Below are 15,363 nucleotides of genomic sequence, written 5' to 3' on the forward strand. Positions count from 1 at the left end.
ATGCACTTCATAAAGAAGTAGTTGTGAATATTTAAGTCAATTTCAGTATACCCTACATGGTAGGCCTACCATCGCATTTATGCTTTGGGGGATCAAATGTAGAAACCTAAGGTCCACAGGGATGAAGTGATTGCTAGTTTGGCATGACTTTTTACATTTCATAGCCATGGGTTGGGAAACAGAGCTGGAAAGTACTGTACTGTATAAGCTTTGTAAGGAATGCCCTACAGTAATACACTATAATCAGCTATATTTGTAGAAGTATCAGTTATATTAAGGCTTCTCGTTTATTTCTTTTTTCCCCAATTTGAATTTTCTAGCTATTGATCAAGTTAAGCAGGTGCTCTGGCCCCTCCGCCAGCACAGGAGGGAAGAGCTCCTTTGCAGACCCGTCTCTGACACCTCCACTGTTGACTTTTTGCATGCTGCAAGTCCTAGTGCTAGTTCAAGGGAGAGTTAGCACCAACTGAAAGAGTGATGTGTCTCTCTCTGACAGCTCATTGAGCTTGCCCCAGGGGTCAGCTCTTGCACAATGAGCTGGTAACAGCCACAGGTACTTCATAATCAGCTCCAAATGGTGATGACTTGACTATTGGGATTCACTTGATTTTTGCAGGAGCTTTTGTGGAGTCAGGAGTATTCCCATGGCACATGGCCTATAGGAGAGTGCACTGGGTCCTCATTTTTCCCCTGTGCTGGTGCATTACACATTATGAGCTGAGCTGAGTAACAATGAGTAGTTCTTTTTCAAAAATGCTGACAGCAGAATCTGTACTGACATTTCATGCTCATATTCAGTGGTCTTATTTCTTATGTACATGTTACATTTTGCTTTCTTTATGGAAATCTCATTTAGGCGGGGTCAAAACAAGAGTTTTTGTACTTAATTTATTATCCCATTCTAAACTCTATAACACAAAACAGGCATTTCCCAGTATAGCCCCAAAGTGAATGATGGAAAACTGGTTTGTAGATCTGAGACTCCCTAAACATCCTGAAGTATTTCGCAACGCAGAATCTAGAATGCAGTATGTCACATTCACAGAGGGGGTGTTTCTTTTTTCCCTGAACATGAAAGTCAGCACAGCGTGACATGGAGGATAATGGCGCTTTCGAGTGGGCTATGATGTTTAATTACCCAGGCCAAACGGAAGGGCATTCTCTAAGGGCCTCTGTGAAACCTGTTGAGCACTGTGCCAAGTCAAGCAATCAGAGCGAGCTATGGGTGAAGAAAAAAGAAAGGGTATCAGATAAATCTGTAGAAAGGGCAATGAACATAAAGCATGACGTTGAATATGGTGCCCACCTGACACCTCTTTGAGAAGTTGTGAGTTAAGCCCTAGTGGGGCTCCTCCCTGTGTGGTTTTGCCTGTGTGTCGCTTGCGCCATGCGGAAATGCAGTCTGCTGCCAAGCCAGGCAGAAGGGTGTTACCTCCAATTACCTCCTAGTGTCAGGAATTTCCAGTAGGATGCAGGAATCCCAAAACACACCACATCAAAAATGGTTTCCCATTCTGCAAACCCTAGGTTTATATCTGCCAGAACAAGCGCTCCAGTTAATGGCTCAGAACTCAGGCTTCAGCTCAACAAAAGCTATAATTATCTGCAAAATAAACTTTCTCCCTTGATTGTTAGACAAATAATGCATTAAACATTTCCAGATAAAAAAAAAGTGTAATACAGCAGATCCTGCAAAAATACTGAGCTACAAATATGGCACAAGACAGGACAAACTGGAGTTGCCCCTTGACGGTGAACATTAGTTGTCATTATGATGATTATGTTGCTGTTATTTCAAAATACGTACTGTGTTGTAATGCACATTTAATGTCATTTGAATTAAATTCTGTATTCCAGAATATCCGACCTTTTCATTTTAAATATCAAGTATGACAAAACATATACTATAAAATCTAAGATGCATTACATTGCTTGCATTTCTAATACTCAACATGAAGTGCAAATGGTATATTTCACATAAGTCAAATTGACTCCACATTTTTGTTTAGTTCAATTAGATGTATATTAAAGTGATGTACTTTGCCTGATTCAAAAATAAAACGAATCAATCTGACCACTCAAATGCATTTTTGTCTGAAATTTGGTCTTCTGGGGTCTTTCTAAATCACCCCTGGATAGTGGCAATATTAACAAGACAACATTCAGAATAATTGTAAGCAACAACAACAACAACAACAACAAAAAAATATATATATTTTTTAAATATGAAAATATTTTCTGTTTTTCTTACTGGGTGCTTTTCGTAAAAACGTTTCAGAGGGTCTGTGAGTTTCTTATGACTAAGCATTGTCAGCCTCATGAGGTTTTGCTTTATATAGGCCCAGACATTATTTTTGGCATTTTCTGTACCATACCTCCTCCCACTCTCTTTGGCCTCTCTCCAGCTAGGCCGTGTCTGCCTGGCACTTGCCACCAAATGCACAGCCAGGGCCCAGCAGCTGCAACCTGGTGGAGCTCCTGCTCCGCTGCAGTGCGCTCCCAGGCCTCAGTTCCCCTGCCTCCCCCTTCGAGCCAGCACCTACAGTGCTGCTTCTCCCGAACATCAAAGTGACTCGCGTATCCTGGATATTGAAACAAACAAGAAGTATTATGAAGGAAGCAGATGAAAGGCCCCGATTTACCTTCGCTGTCATCCTGAGCTGTGGTGCTCAGTTGCAATTGTTTTGTTTGCAGGTTTGTCTTTTTGACCGGAATCCAGGTTACCCTACAGGATCTCTCAGATCAAGATTAAAAACAATAATTCTTCAGATAGTGGGCCGCTTCATCTCAAGGGGGCAACCAATGCTTTTTTTTTTAAACAGTTCCAGGAGGCCGATGTCATATGGAACATGCTGTGTACAGTATATCACATGTTTCATGATGGGCGTCTCCTTCTCCCTGGAATGTGTTTGTCTGTGGTTCTCTCTTGCCTTCCAAGAGAGCTGCCAACAGTTTCTCAGCAGCTCATCCCACACTCAAATGTAAAGAATGGTAAAAAGGAACATTCCTCCCTTACAGCACTTGAAAGGAGTGATTCATCACACATTCTTATTAATCCCTGACATATTTTTCTCTACTACCTCACCTTTGTCTTTCAGAATACCTGTCCTTTATTTCACACACCTATTTTTGTGCAGTATTGCTCTGCTTATATTTATGCTTTACTTCAGAAGGCATATCCTTATTATACACTCTCTACCAATGTGTATTTAATGTATTTGGTGTGTTTGTGTCTACCCTGTTAGTCTGTATTCTGTATTTTAGATCTAAAATATAATTAAGTCTTAATGAAAGATGAGGATAATCTGACAAAGACCTGAGATATATTTAGCTTATTTAATTAACAAAATGGTCCAACAGAAAATATCCTCCTGTGAATATGTACAGTATGTGAACCCTTAGATGAAGTAATGTAATTGAGCAGCAATGACTTCAACTAAATGTTTCCTGTAACCGTTTATCAGTCTCTCACATTGGCTTTTGTGAATTTTGGCCAATTCTTCCTTACTTCCTTCTTTGCGTTAAGTCAGTGACGTTTGAAAGTTTCCTTGCATTCACAGTTCATTTTGGGTCCTGTCATAACATTTCAGTGAAGTTTTGGTCCTGACACAAACCTTAAAACTCCCAACATCATGCTTAGCTGTCAGTTTCTTCCTTTGGAAGGCAGTATTTGGTTTTCACCATTCAAAATGTTTCTTATTTTATCAAAATGTTCAGCTTTGGACTTGTCTATTCAGTCTAGTCTTGTGGATCATATAGGCACTCTTTGGTGAACCTGAGACTGGAAGCAATTTTCATTTTAGAGATCTAGGGCTTCTTCTTTGCTTTCTGGCATGAACACTGACATAAGTCACAGCAGTAGAGACCTGCAAATTCTTAGATTCTTAGGTTCTTTGTAATTCCTGAATGATTTTACAAGATGCTGTTTGGGAGTTTTGGATGTTGACTGGTCCTGGGTAGAATCACCATGATCATGAATATTTTCAGGGGATGGATGGAGCTCCAAATGTTTAGAAATGGGAAATTTGTAATGCTCTCCAGACTAATGAGCATCAGCTACTTTTTGGTGAACTGCTCTAGACTTGAGTGGTTCAATAAGAAAATGAATGTCTTTGAGTGTCCCAGTCAAAGTCCTTACTTGAATCCAATGGAAAATGAATGGCAATACTTGAAAATTGCTGTACGTCTACAATCCTTAATTAGCTTGACAGAGCTTTGAAAAGAAGAATGGGAGAAAAGTGTATCATCCTTGTATGCAAAAGCGTTAGAGACATATCCAAAAAGGATATGCAGTTGTACTTACTGTCATATTGTTTCCACCTGGAATTGACTGATTGTTTTTTACAATTTACAGTTTTACGTCTTTCACCCACAGCAGTGTGTGGCTTGAGGTTTTTTTTAAAAAAATTAGTTTTAAAAGATTTGTGTTGATCGTTTGTAATTCAACAAAATGGGACATCATTGGAAGGGGGTGAATACTTTTACAAGGCACTGTATTTGGTGTCGTTTTCTATTTATTTATAGTTGTGTAGCCTCATAGAGCGAGTGTCTGAATACCTTCTCTGTTCTCTAAATCTCTAATTGAGCAGTGTACCTTTCCATAAACCATGCCTGAAGTATTGTTGACAATACATATTTCACAGATTAACGTCGTGTGAACACGGATAAGTGGGAGCTCTCACCAGCTCTATCTCAGAATTCAATCAACTATGTTTTTAAAAGTTAAAAAAAAGTTGAACACACCCATAGCACTACAAGCTGAATAATGGGACCAAATTTTTAAGTAAATGAATACTTAGGTTTTCATAGAAGAGTCATTTGGCAAGGGCTCCAGGAACTATTTCGTTACTCATTTGTGCTTTCAAGAAAGTATCAGCTGTAGACTTCCTGAGAAGACAGAAACCTACAAGAGACACCAAAGTTAATGTGTTGATGATGAGTGTAACCTGAACCTGAAAGAACATTTCACATGGTCCTTGTTCTGCTGCCACAACTGCCTTGAAATGACAAAATTCATAAACGTCATGTATTTCTACTGTAGAAACTGCATTTCTGCTCACATAAGGGTAACATTCCTTCTTTTTATTTCCTGCTCATTTTAAAGTTTAGATTCAGGGTGATGATATATACTGTTTTATCACTCAACAAGCATCAGTAGGTCTCCTCTGATTTTTCTTACTTCAATAGGAATATATTACCTTAAAATGTTAAGTGCCCCACATTGATATAACATCATTTGCCTTTGAAAAACCTTTCTGGTAACATTTTTTTGTATGTGTTTTCATATGACTGTGTCTGGGTGGACCGCACAAGCTATGTTTTGCTGCAGAAATCAGATTTCTGGCTTTTTAGTCACAAGTTGCCAGTACGTTTCTCAAAGGACTCTGAAAGCTTGAGGGGATAAATGAACTGCAAATGTCAAAAATAAATGTGGAGCTTCATAACATTCTGGAACTTGATATAATTTGCCCTGGGCTACTCTGTTTGATCTACACGTATTTCAATGCTGCACTTAAACCATTATAAAATTGTATGTGTATTTAATGTATTAAGTTAAAATGTTGTTACACTTTTCCATAACCAACCAAATTGAGTATTTTCCCACAGGTCACAAAAAAAGCAAGTAATTATATTTAGTACATGAATAAATCTGCTTGTCTCTTCCTCCTACCTGGTCAATATTAAATACATACAGTCGTTAAAAGATTATAGAGTAAGATTGGGAAGATTTGATAAAGAATCTTCTGTTGTCCCAGCTGAAGAACCTTTCTTCATAAAAACTTCTGTTCAGATCAGCAAAAATAAAAAAAGCTCAGCTAAAACCCTTTATGTTGCTAATCTTGCCCCATCTGTAACAGGAAGAAGTAAAAACCTTTCAACTAAAAGGAAAATTTCACTAGAAAAGGGACATAATCCTTTGAAAAGCTCAATTGTCCAAATGTCAGGGACACAAAGGAAACTGACAGTTTTTCCAGCCCAGTCTCTGATGTTCCCTCTTGGGTCAGAACCTACTTCATTTCTGAAGAGCACAGGACAGCTTCAAAAGCATTTTAGTGATGAGTAGGGCAGGTGTGAATAGGGTTTTCCCCCTTTGCTGTCTAAGACTTGGCTTTATGGAATTAAATAAAACATTTCCTGTACTATATTTATTGTTTGGATTAAATTATAATGGTGGTTTGCTGTGTAGGCAGTTCTCTTCTAATTTAAGGTGTTCCACCTTTTCCAATGAGTCCATCTAAGATATTCGGTGTCTTCCAAATGTTTCTTTGCTGTGTCTTTTTTCATGAACCAGCAGAGTATAATCATTGGTGCATCTCAACAACGGGGTTTACACAACTATTCACACTATTCCACCTCTTTCCTTCATCAGTTTGGACATGTGCAGGGAATAGGCTTATCAGCCTGTCTGAACTGAAATCCATAATTAGTATAGTGTGCGGAGGCACTTCAACATCCTAGCCTTTGGCATTCCTCCGTACTCCAGAGTTTTATACGCTGGAATTTCTCGGATAGAAAACAAAAAAAGGCTTCAGGATAAAAGACTGGGATTTCACAGGGTTTCCTGAATCGTGAAGTGAAGGTGCCACTTATCATATCAGAAAAAGGCATGATAAGCCTCCACTATGATTTTCAGGATAGACACTGTGTGAGGTTTAATTTTTAGTGGGTTTCAACACGCGAACACCAAGCTTAGCTAAGGGAGAAACAATGTATTGTTAAATGGAGTTTCAGAACTGAAGTTCAGGAGGAAGATTAGATCCTAATTTCGCACAGTTCCAATCGCCTACGTATAAAAGTCTCACATCGAAGTCTTCACTTCTTGTATTCACTCGTACCTCGCTATCTACATCACTGCAGCAACTCCCTTACTCACTCCTTGCGAGTTTGGGCATCCTGTCCTCTTAGATACACTGCAAGTCCCTAAGCAAGGCAAGTCAGGCCAAATACTTTATTCTGTCATCTCTCTGTCCCATTTATTAGGATCTAAATTAACTACTGAATTGACATTTGGGAGGATACTGCTTAAAATAGCCTATATGTTCATTTTTCTTTATAGTATAACAGCCTTGAATAAAATGGTAGTTTTATTGTACCCTCCTTGCTCGGTCCACAGCATTTAGAAGTGATGAATGTCTCATTTACGATCCTGACAAATTACTGAAATTAACCATGTAATAAACTATATTAATACAATATATGCAAAAATATTGATGTCCTGAATCTGAATCTTAAAAGATTTCTTCTCAAATTTGTTCGTATTCATTTAGTGGTGTGACATTCTAAAAGTCCTGATTTAAAGTGTTTCTGACTCCTGCACAGTTTTTACATGGTCTTGCTTTGAAGCTGTCTGTTTGACACTTTGAAGTTGCAGTTAATATTTGATACAGTATATACACAACCAACACCAAACAATTCAAAGCATGAAAAAGAAATAAAGACAAAAATAGCCATAGCTATTGCTGTGGCAAATGTCAAATAATGTAAGTGCACAAAAATGACCTTATCAAGCTACACAGTCAGTTGAGTTGCCTCTGTGTGCAATAATCATGGTTTGCATGATTTCACAAGACATACACCTGTCTGTATAAGGACCCTCAGTCAGGTAATGAATTTCGTGCAAGGATTCAACCATAAAGACCATGGAGCTTTCAAAACAATTCAGAGATAAAATTATTTTAAAAAGCATAGAGCATAGATCAGGAAAAATGTAACAACTGAGTAATATAACTGTATATCCCTTTGCACACTGGGAAAATGATCATTAAGAAGTGGGGAGTGTATCATACCACCCAAGCACTGCCTAGATATGGCTGTCCCTCCTTCTTGACCAGCTATGCAGGAAGCTCCTTAGGTACACAACTGTGGGTGACTGTGAGTGACTTTCAAAGAGTTACAGAGTTCAGAGGCTGAGATTGGAGAAAATGTGCATGAGTCAATAATATCCCACTCACTCCACAAAGCTGTGGAAAACACATCTCAGATCCCACATGGAGTGTACAACAAAGCATTTAGGTGATACTGCAAATGTGGTCAATGTTTTTATGGTCAGACAAAATTAAAAATGTTGTCTTGTTTTCCATTTGGTTTAAGTGGAATGTTTTACATCTGAGACAAACTCAACAGTTTCTCTACTGTCAAGCATGGTAGTGGCAGCATCTTGTTCGAGTTCTGCTTCTTATCGTCACAGACAGGGGTGCTTGTCCAAACTGAGGGGAAAAAAAGATGCAGCAAAGTACTGACAAACATTAGAGGAAAACTCGCATCAGGCTTAAAACAAGAATTCACCTTTCAGCCAGGCAGTGATCTAAAGAAACACTGGAGTGGTTTAAGAATCCATCTAGCCATCCATTTTCTAATTGCTTCTTCCCATTCAGGGTTGAGGAGGAGCCAGACCCTATCCCAGCAAACAAAGGGTGCACAGCCTAGGACACGTCAAGTTCAAGTTCAAGTTCACGTTTATTTGTCATTCTAGCCATATACTGTACAAGTATACAGTGGAACGAAATATCGTTCCTCCTGGTCCACGGTGCAAATACAGACAGGACATTGACATAGACATTGTAGACAGGATACGCATAGTCCAAAGTGCAGATAGTGCAAATTACAAGGTAAATACATAATACAATATATACACGACGCTGGGGGGATTTAAACTCTGTTTCTGGAATTGGAGTGGGTGCAGGTAGATTCCAGTGTGTTGAGGAGCCTGGCAGCCTGCAGGAAGAAGCTGTTACAGAGTCTGGCGGAGCTAGCCCGTACACTGCGATATCTTTTGCCAGATGGTAGGAGGGCAAAGAGTTTATGGGAGGGGTGGGAGGGGTCATCTACTATACTGGAGGCCCTATGTAAGCAGCGTTTGTGATAGGTGACAGGAAGAGAAGGCAGGGGCGGACAGACAAATATACAGCAGACACATAAACACACATTCTTCCCTGGGTTAATTTCTTTGTGGGAGGTAACCAAAACACCTAGAAGAGACTAATGCAAACGCAGGGAGAACATACAAACTCCATGCACATATTAAACAGAGCCTCTGCACTGCAAAGCAGCCGTGCAAACCACTCCATTGTCCCTCACTTAATAATAAACAGTAAATGTCATATATGGCCCAGTCAAATTCCTGGCTTGATTTATATTGAGAATCTTTGGAAAGAGCTGAAAATGTTGTGCATCCCCCCAAAACATGAGAGAGGTTCTTACACCAAATATCGAGTTCACAAATACTTTTTTTTCTCTTTAGTTTTTGTTGACATTTGCTGTAACTTACCTGAACCTTAGAAGTCTTCAGTCTGAGCATTCAGGCTTTGAATAAAATATTAAGTTTAAACAATGCACATGCATCATATTGTAGTTTCACAAAAAGGGAAACTATAGAAAGGATCTGAAAAGGTTTGCATGGCTCTGTTGATTACGTCTGTAAATTTGTAGGTCATTCATATGAGCAAGTTTAATTTTTTCATTAAATTATACATTAAATAATTTTAATGTATTCCACTGGCTGCTAAATACATTAAATTAATTTGAGGAATTTGGGGTCAAATACCACGTCACAGGTCTTCATTCTATTGAAGTACTGTAGCAGTAGTACATACTGTAAATGAGTACACCAGCTGTGGACATCAAAGGTTGTGCTGTGACAACCTCTACCCATCTAAGTTTGGTTTTGTCACACTGTATTAAATTGTTTAAATAACATATTTTAAAAATGTACCTGGGGAACTGGTTATTAATACATACAGTATGCGTGATATACCATTGGACTGAGAGATCAAAAAAGGGCCACCCAGCTTGTAATGTTATAACTGCTCCATTAACAGATGGCTTACAGTAATAGGGCCTGTGTAAAACCACAGATTAAAGTACTTCTGTACAGCACATATCAGTTGTTGTTCCTGTTTAATGAGTCTGATGTACTGTTAAGGTACTTAAATACGGGTTCAGAATTTTTTTTGCAAACCAACAAACAGGAAATTTGCACCAAAAAAGATCACCTAAAATCAAGATTGCTATTTTCAATGGGCTGCCTGTTGACAATCACTACTAACCTATTTTGACTTTTATCTGCAATAGGACTGCATTGGAGAGTGCATCGTATTCTTAGGAAAATAATTTATCGGTTGACTGATTACCCCCATAAATTCATTTGATGAAAATCTGCTTCGTTTTCTTACGGCACAGATTATTATAATAATTATATTAGACCAGATAATCAGATTAATATTAAGCATTTGCATTCTAAAACCTTTCCTTCTTCTTTATTAATTTAAGTGATTTGTATCTAATCTGATCATAATATAGCCGTTGAATTGAAAAGTCAGTAATTCCAAATGTTGCCTTTTGAAGAGAATTACATGATTTACAAAAATGGAATAATGTGCATGGAAATGCTTTGAAACACAAAAATTCTACTGGGGGGGCACCGACCTTTCTGTTCATCACATGGTATGAGGTGGACATGTTTGTTATTGCCCTCTTTTTGATGCTTGATTGGTTGCGATGTACCTGGTAAGGAATTGGCCAAACAACTTGGTAGCATAGCTTCAACAGAGATTTTTTTTTTAGTCCGTTTTCCAGTTGTAATCTGGAGCAACATGGAATTAAACACAGGTAGAGGCAATCTTGAACTGAACAGAAAAAAAGAACAATTACTGCAATATATACTGTATGACTTGGTGACTACAATCATATAATGTACAGTACTCACCAGGATCATTAGGTTTGTGTCACACACTCGTGCTAATAACACTCCACCCCTGAGCACTTCTTCTAAACGACACCGTTCCTGTCAATCAGCCAACCACGACGCTCCATCAATCAGCGCGCCTTCCTCCTCTCGCAATATTTAAACCCTCCACAAGCCTCTTCTCTTTGCCTGGTATTGGTCGCCCTTCGGAGCTCGTTCCTCGCCTTCTATGTCTAGCCTTCTCTTCGCTCTTCAATTACGAACCACGGAACTTGCCCTTGACCACGTCACTCTCCTAGCTTTCTCTTGCTTTGGAAGCTACCTGCTCGAACCCTTCCGTCTCCTGACCACTGGAGGTACTGCACAGGGTCCATCCCCCCGATTGCTCAGCGGGTCAATCGTGACAGTTTGGATGGTATAAACAAATATGTATTCTTGTAAAAGCAAACACAAAAGAATCCAGTTCACAGATTGCAAAGAGTTCAGAGATGTTTAAGTTCAGTAAATTTTGATGGGACCTTTGAGCCAATTATACATTTTAGTAAAATTGCAGTCTTAAGAAACGATGTGTTACAGTAATGAGAAGATAGCCAATAACACTCCACTCCAGAATGGAGTTGCCACTTTGATCTTTTGTTGTGTCTTAATTATATTTGTTATTGTGTCTTATATTTCTTGCGTACAAGAAAGTTACAAAGTATTGAGAGAATGCTGTTCTGGAAAATTAGGCACTACGATCCCTGCTGCCTTCTGAGAGAATTACGACAGGTGTGTCTCCTCCATTTGCCATATCAGGTAGTTAGTCTGTAACAAGAGCAAGCTTAGTCACTTGTGGAGGGGAAAAGTACTATACATTGGAGAACATACATTGGAAACTCTGTAGTGGTTGTCTTCTGCAGTAATGTGTCCACTTTTTGGATCAAAGGTTATGTTTCATATGTCATAGAGGACACCAACTGAACTATTAATATGTAATAATGATTTCTAAACCCTTAAAGGGTTAAGGGGTTAAAAGAAGGTCTGACACACTAACTTATTTTATCACACATGGTGGGAACAATGGGATTAATGACGCCTTAGCTACCCTTTTAGTTTTGTCAAAATATGCTAGGTATGAAAAAATGGAATCAAAATAGAAACCAGCATTTGAAGCATACTTACATCACTAACACTGTGGCACTGTCTTTAACATGTACTACAGAAGCAATATATATTCATTTATTGGATGACTCAGTTCTGGGCCCTGTGAGGAGTTTATTAACAGAGACTAGTCATCTTTTCCATCACCAGCAGGGGGCTGCCCCTTGTGTCATACAGTATCTGTTGAAAGTTCTGTGTCCATAACAGGACTACAAAATGGCACAGCAATTGTATGAATCAGATTAATCGTTTTAATAGTTAGATTAATAGATTAATACTTTTTTTTACAGAAATTCAAATATGATTAAATAAATGAAGAATTTACAAGAGCTCTATTTATTAAACATTGATCTGTCAGCTGACTCGAAAAATTGAGAGTACAATCTAGAAGAGGTCAATGTTACCAGATGATGTTGAGATGAAATATCACAAAACCTGAGAGAACCTGAGTAGTAACTTCTTTTCTGAGGCAGTTCTACAGGTGACTTCTCTGAATTTTTTATTGGCCCTGTCTTTCTTTATCACAGAGATGACTTTTGCTAGCATTATCCAAACTTTCACTTGCCCTAATTTCTATGAGTTTGTTTAAGATGGTCTCCCATACAGTTTAAGTGCATATTTTACAGAATTGAGTGTGTTCTTTGAAATTTTTAATGACACAGTGAATGAGATTAGTGTATCCACCGTTTATTAATGCTTCACTTGAACTGCAATAGACTTACAGTATAAGATCTCCCTGTAGGTATTTCTACATACTGTAGCTGTGTTTTTTCTGGGTAGCAAATCACAGCGTCCAGAGAGTGTTATCTGGATTCTGTTGAGATTTTTGATTCAGATATTTTTGATTATTTGTTTAATTTTTTTATTGCTTTTTGTCAAATAAATTTAACTTTAAGAGTTTTAAGCTTTAATCTTTTAGAGTTTTGAATGGTTGAAAGTTCATTCATTTAGTGTTCATAGATTGGTTGATGACAATATCTGCTGGATATTACACATTTTCTTGTGAATGATGATGGAGGGAAATGAGAAAATGTTATCATTATCAAATGTCCAATGCTTCATCCCAGGAGATCTGTGGCATTTATCTTGCTGTGTGGTATATAACTGAGGATAATCCTAGATTTAGCTCACAAACCTTGATAGAAAAACATATTTTTATGTAAAATATTCAAATATTTTGACAGCAAATGGTAGCAAAATATATGTGCAGTTATAGCTCCAAATTGTTTCTCAGGCTCAGGTCAGCTTTTTGTAACTAGAGCTATACTAGAGGATTACTAGGTAACAGGATTCTAAAGAATATTAAGCATGGATTTGATCTGATTTAACTGATTTCCAGGGATTATTAAAACCAGTAGAATCAGTAATATATACCAACAGAGCATATAATATGGTAAAATTAGATTTGTTAAACATTTTTTTAATTAATTTCCTTGGAAAATATTAATTCATAAATTGAAGGTTTTAGGCATTAAAGGTGATGCATGTCTTTGGCTTGAGGACTATTAAAGTCTGATGATTGAGGATTTTTTTTATTTGTCCTTTCTTTATATAAATTACCTCAGCTCTAGCAAAGAGAGCATTAGTCAAATCTGCAGGTGATACCAAAGTCAGGAAATACAAAGATTATTGAAGCAGGAAGTTCAAAAAGCTATAGAATAGCTACTGTATATAGATTTCAGGACTGTGTTAAAGTTGTAGATAAATGTAAGGAAATCAACTCAGGTATTAAATATTTAGTGACTTCAATTTAAGTGTTTATCGTGATTCATCATTGTCCTCCTTAAGGAAATGTGTGTTGACTTATTATTATCCTCCAATCAGATTATATGTCCACCCTGAAGACAGAAATGGAAACTAAAGTTTGAAACTGATATTGCCACAAGTACTCGAAATCCTGAAAGATATTGGCAATGTTATGCCAGTGGACCTCAAAATCAACAAGTGAAACAAGGACTTGTACAGGATGTATAGAAATAGATTTAATACTATGATCAGCAGATACTTTTTTACACGAATGGTGTTATATACCTAACACTTCTTCTGAAAGTGATTTATATTTGCACTCACTTAAACTGAAACAATCTTTAGTGATGTACCTTGCTCAATAGTACATTAGCAGTGTCTCAGATGAGATTTGAACCAACAACCTGTAGGAAATAAATCTTCATTATTGCTCCACACTACTGCCTCTATTAGCAAACTACCCATGTTGTTTAAGCTGATTCTCTGGATTCTTAAAAAAAAAATCTTTATGACATATTAGATCAATTAGTAACCATGTAAATAAAATGGCTTCCTCTAGTTTGCAATCTTTAGTTCTTATCTCCTTTGAACTGACATTGCAAACTCTTGACTCACACAATACTCCTTGCAATGTATATTTTAGTCAGGTGAGCCTCAGGGCTAGCTTGTGAATTCTGGAAATAACTTCTTAAGTTAAATTGAATCATCTGGGCCCTAGGGTTAAAGATGTACAGTAAGATATCATTTGAAATAATGTTATAATTAAAGGACTGTAATGTTTTTATGTCACAGCATTAATTTAGGTTCTGAGCCCAAAACACAAAAGCTGCTGCACATGTATGGCAAAGCGAAAGTAATAGTTGTTTTCTGCCTTTAAAGGGCTTTTGAAGATATCTACCCTTGTAATCTAACTGTAACCACAACTACTATATTGGGATCTTGTATGCGGATCTTTGAATTGAATAATATTATGCCAAGATAGCTAATGAAAACAAGAAAACAAAGTATAGAAATGGTCGTTATTCTGTGCAATCCCTTGCACTTTCATCATGAAATGTACACTAATATATATATATCTATCTATCTGGTGTTTAATGGATCTTGGCACAGCTGTTCTGCAGTTTATTGATCAATCAGAAGATGACAGATTTCAGATTAAGTCCTTTATTGCTGTTATTTAAAATAATGTATAACTTCAATTTGTAACTATAACAATAAAGACATGCCTTATCTGCATATTTTGACCCCCCATGACCGTGAGATTTATTAAGAAAGAAATAGAAACTAAGATTGCAATTGAGGATAAAAACAAATCATAATGAATGTTTTGATTACAACAGGAAAGGGATAAACTGTTAATGGATTAAATCAGTTGCCTCAGAGATAGCAATGGTGAACATTTAGACAATTAAAGTAAAATAAATGAAGTGTTAAAGTCAATCAGGAGGTTACCAATAAAAACACTGAAAACACATCTCAGTCTTCCTGTATAAGCAACACATTTCTATATTAAAGCAAAAAAAGCAAAAATGTTTAGGGAGCATTTAAAAAAATGTCTCCTGGTATTTATAGGCTACTACCAAATCTACCAAATTAAATAGTCAATCAAGACAGGGGTAGTACCCATTGAGTGGAAAATTGGTAAAGTAGCACTCATTGCTAAAAGTGTGGCAAAACTGAATCATGAATTATAGAGTAATGTGTCTCATATCTCTTCAACATTTCAGTTTATGGAAACAGTAATCAGAACTAAACTAGCAGATCATATCTATGACACTATGGTACAGTGGGTC

The 15,363-nt window shown here is 37.4% G+C and overlaps 1 long non-coding RNA gene across 18 annotated transcripts in view; it reads left to right on the plus strand.

The window, feature by feature from the left end:
• LOC107078070 (uncharacterized) overlaps positions 1-15,363 on the plus strand; it is a 264,300-nt gene that overhangs the window by 131,392 nt on the left and 117,545 nt on the right. The window lies entirely within an intron of this gene.

This window comes from Lepisosteus oculatus, chromosome 7 (assembly GCF_040954835.1).
Source record: "Lepisosteus oculatus isolate fLepOcu1 chromosome 7, fLepOcu1.hap2, whole genome shotgun sequence".
In the NCBI taxonomy this organism is placed as follows: Eukaryota; Metazoa; Chordata; class Actinopteri; order Semionotiformes; family Lepisosteidae; genus Lepisosteus; species Lepisosteus oculatus.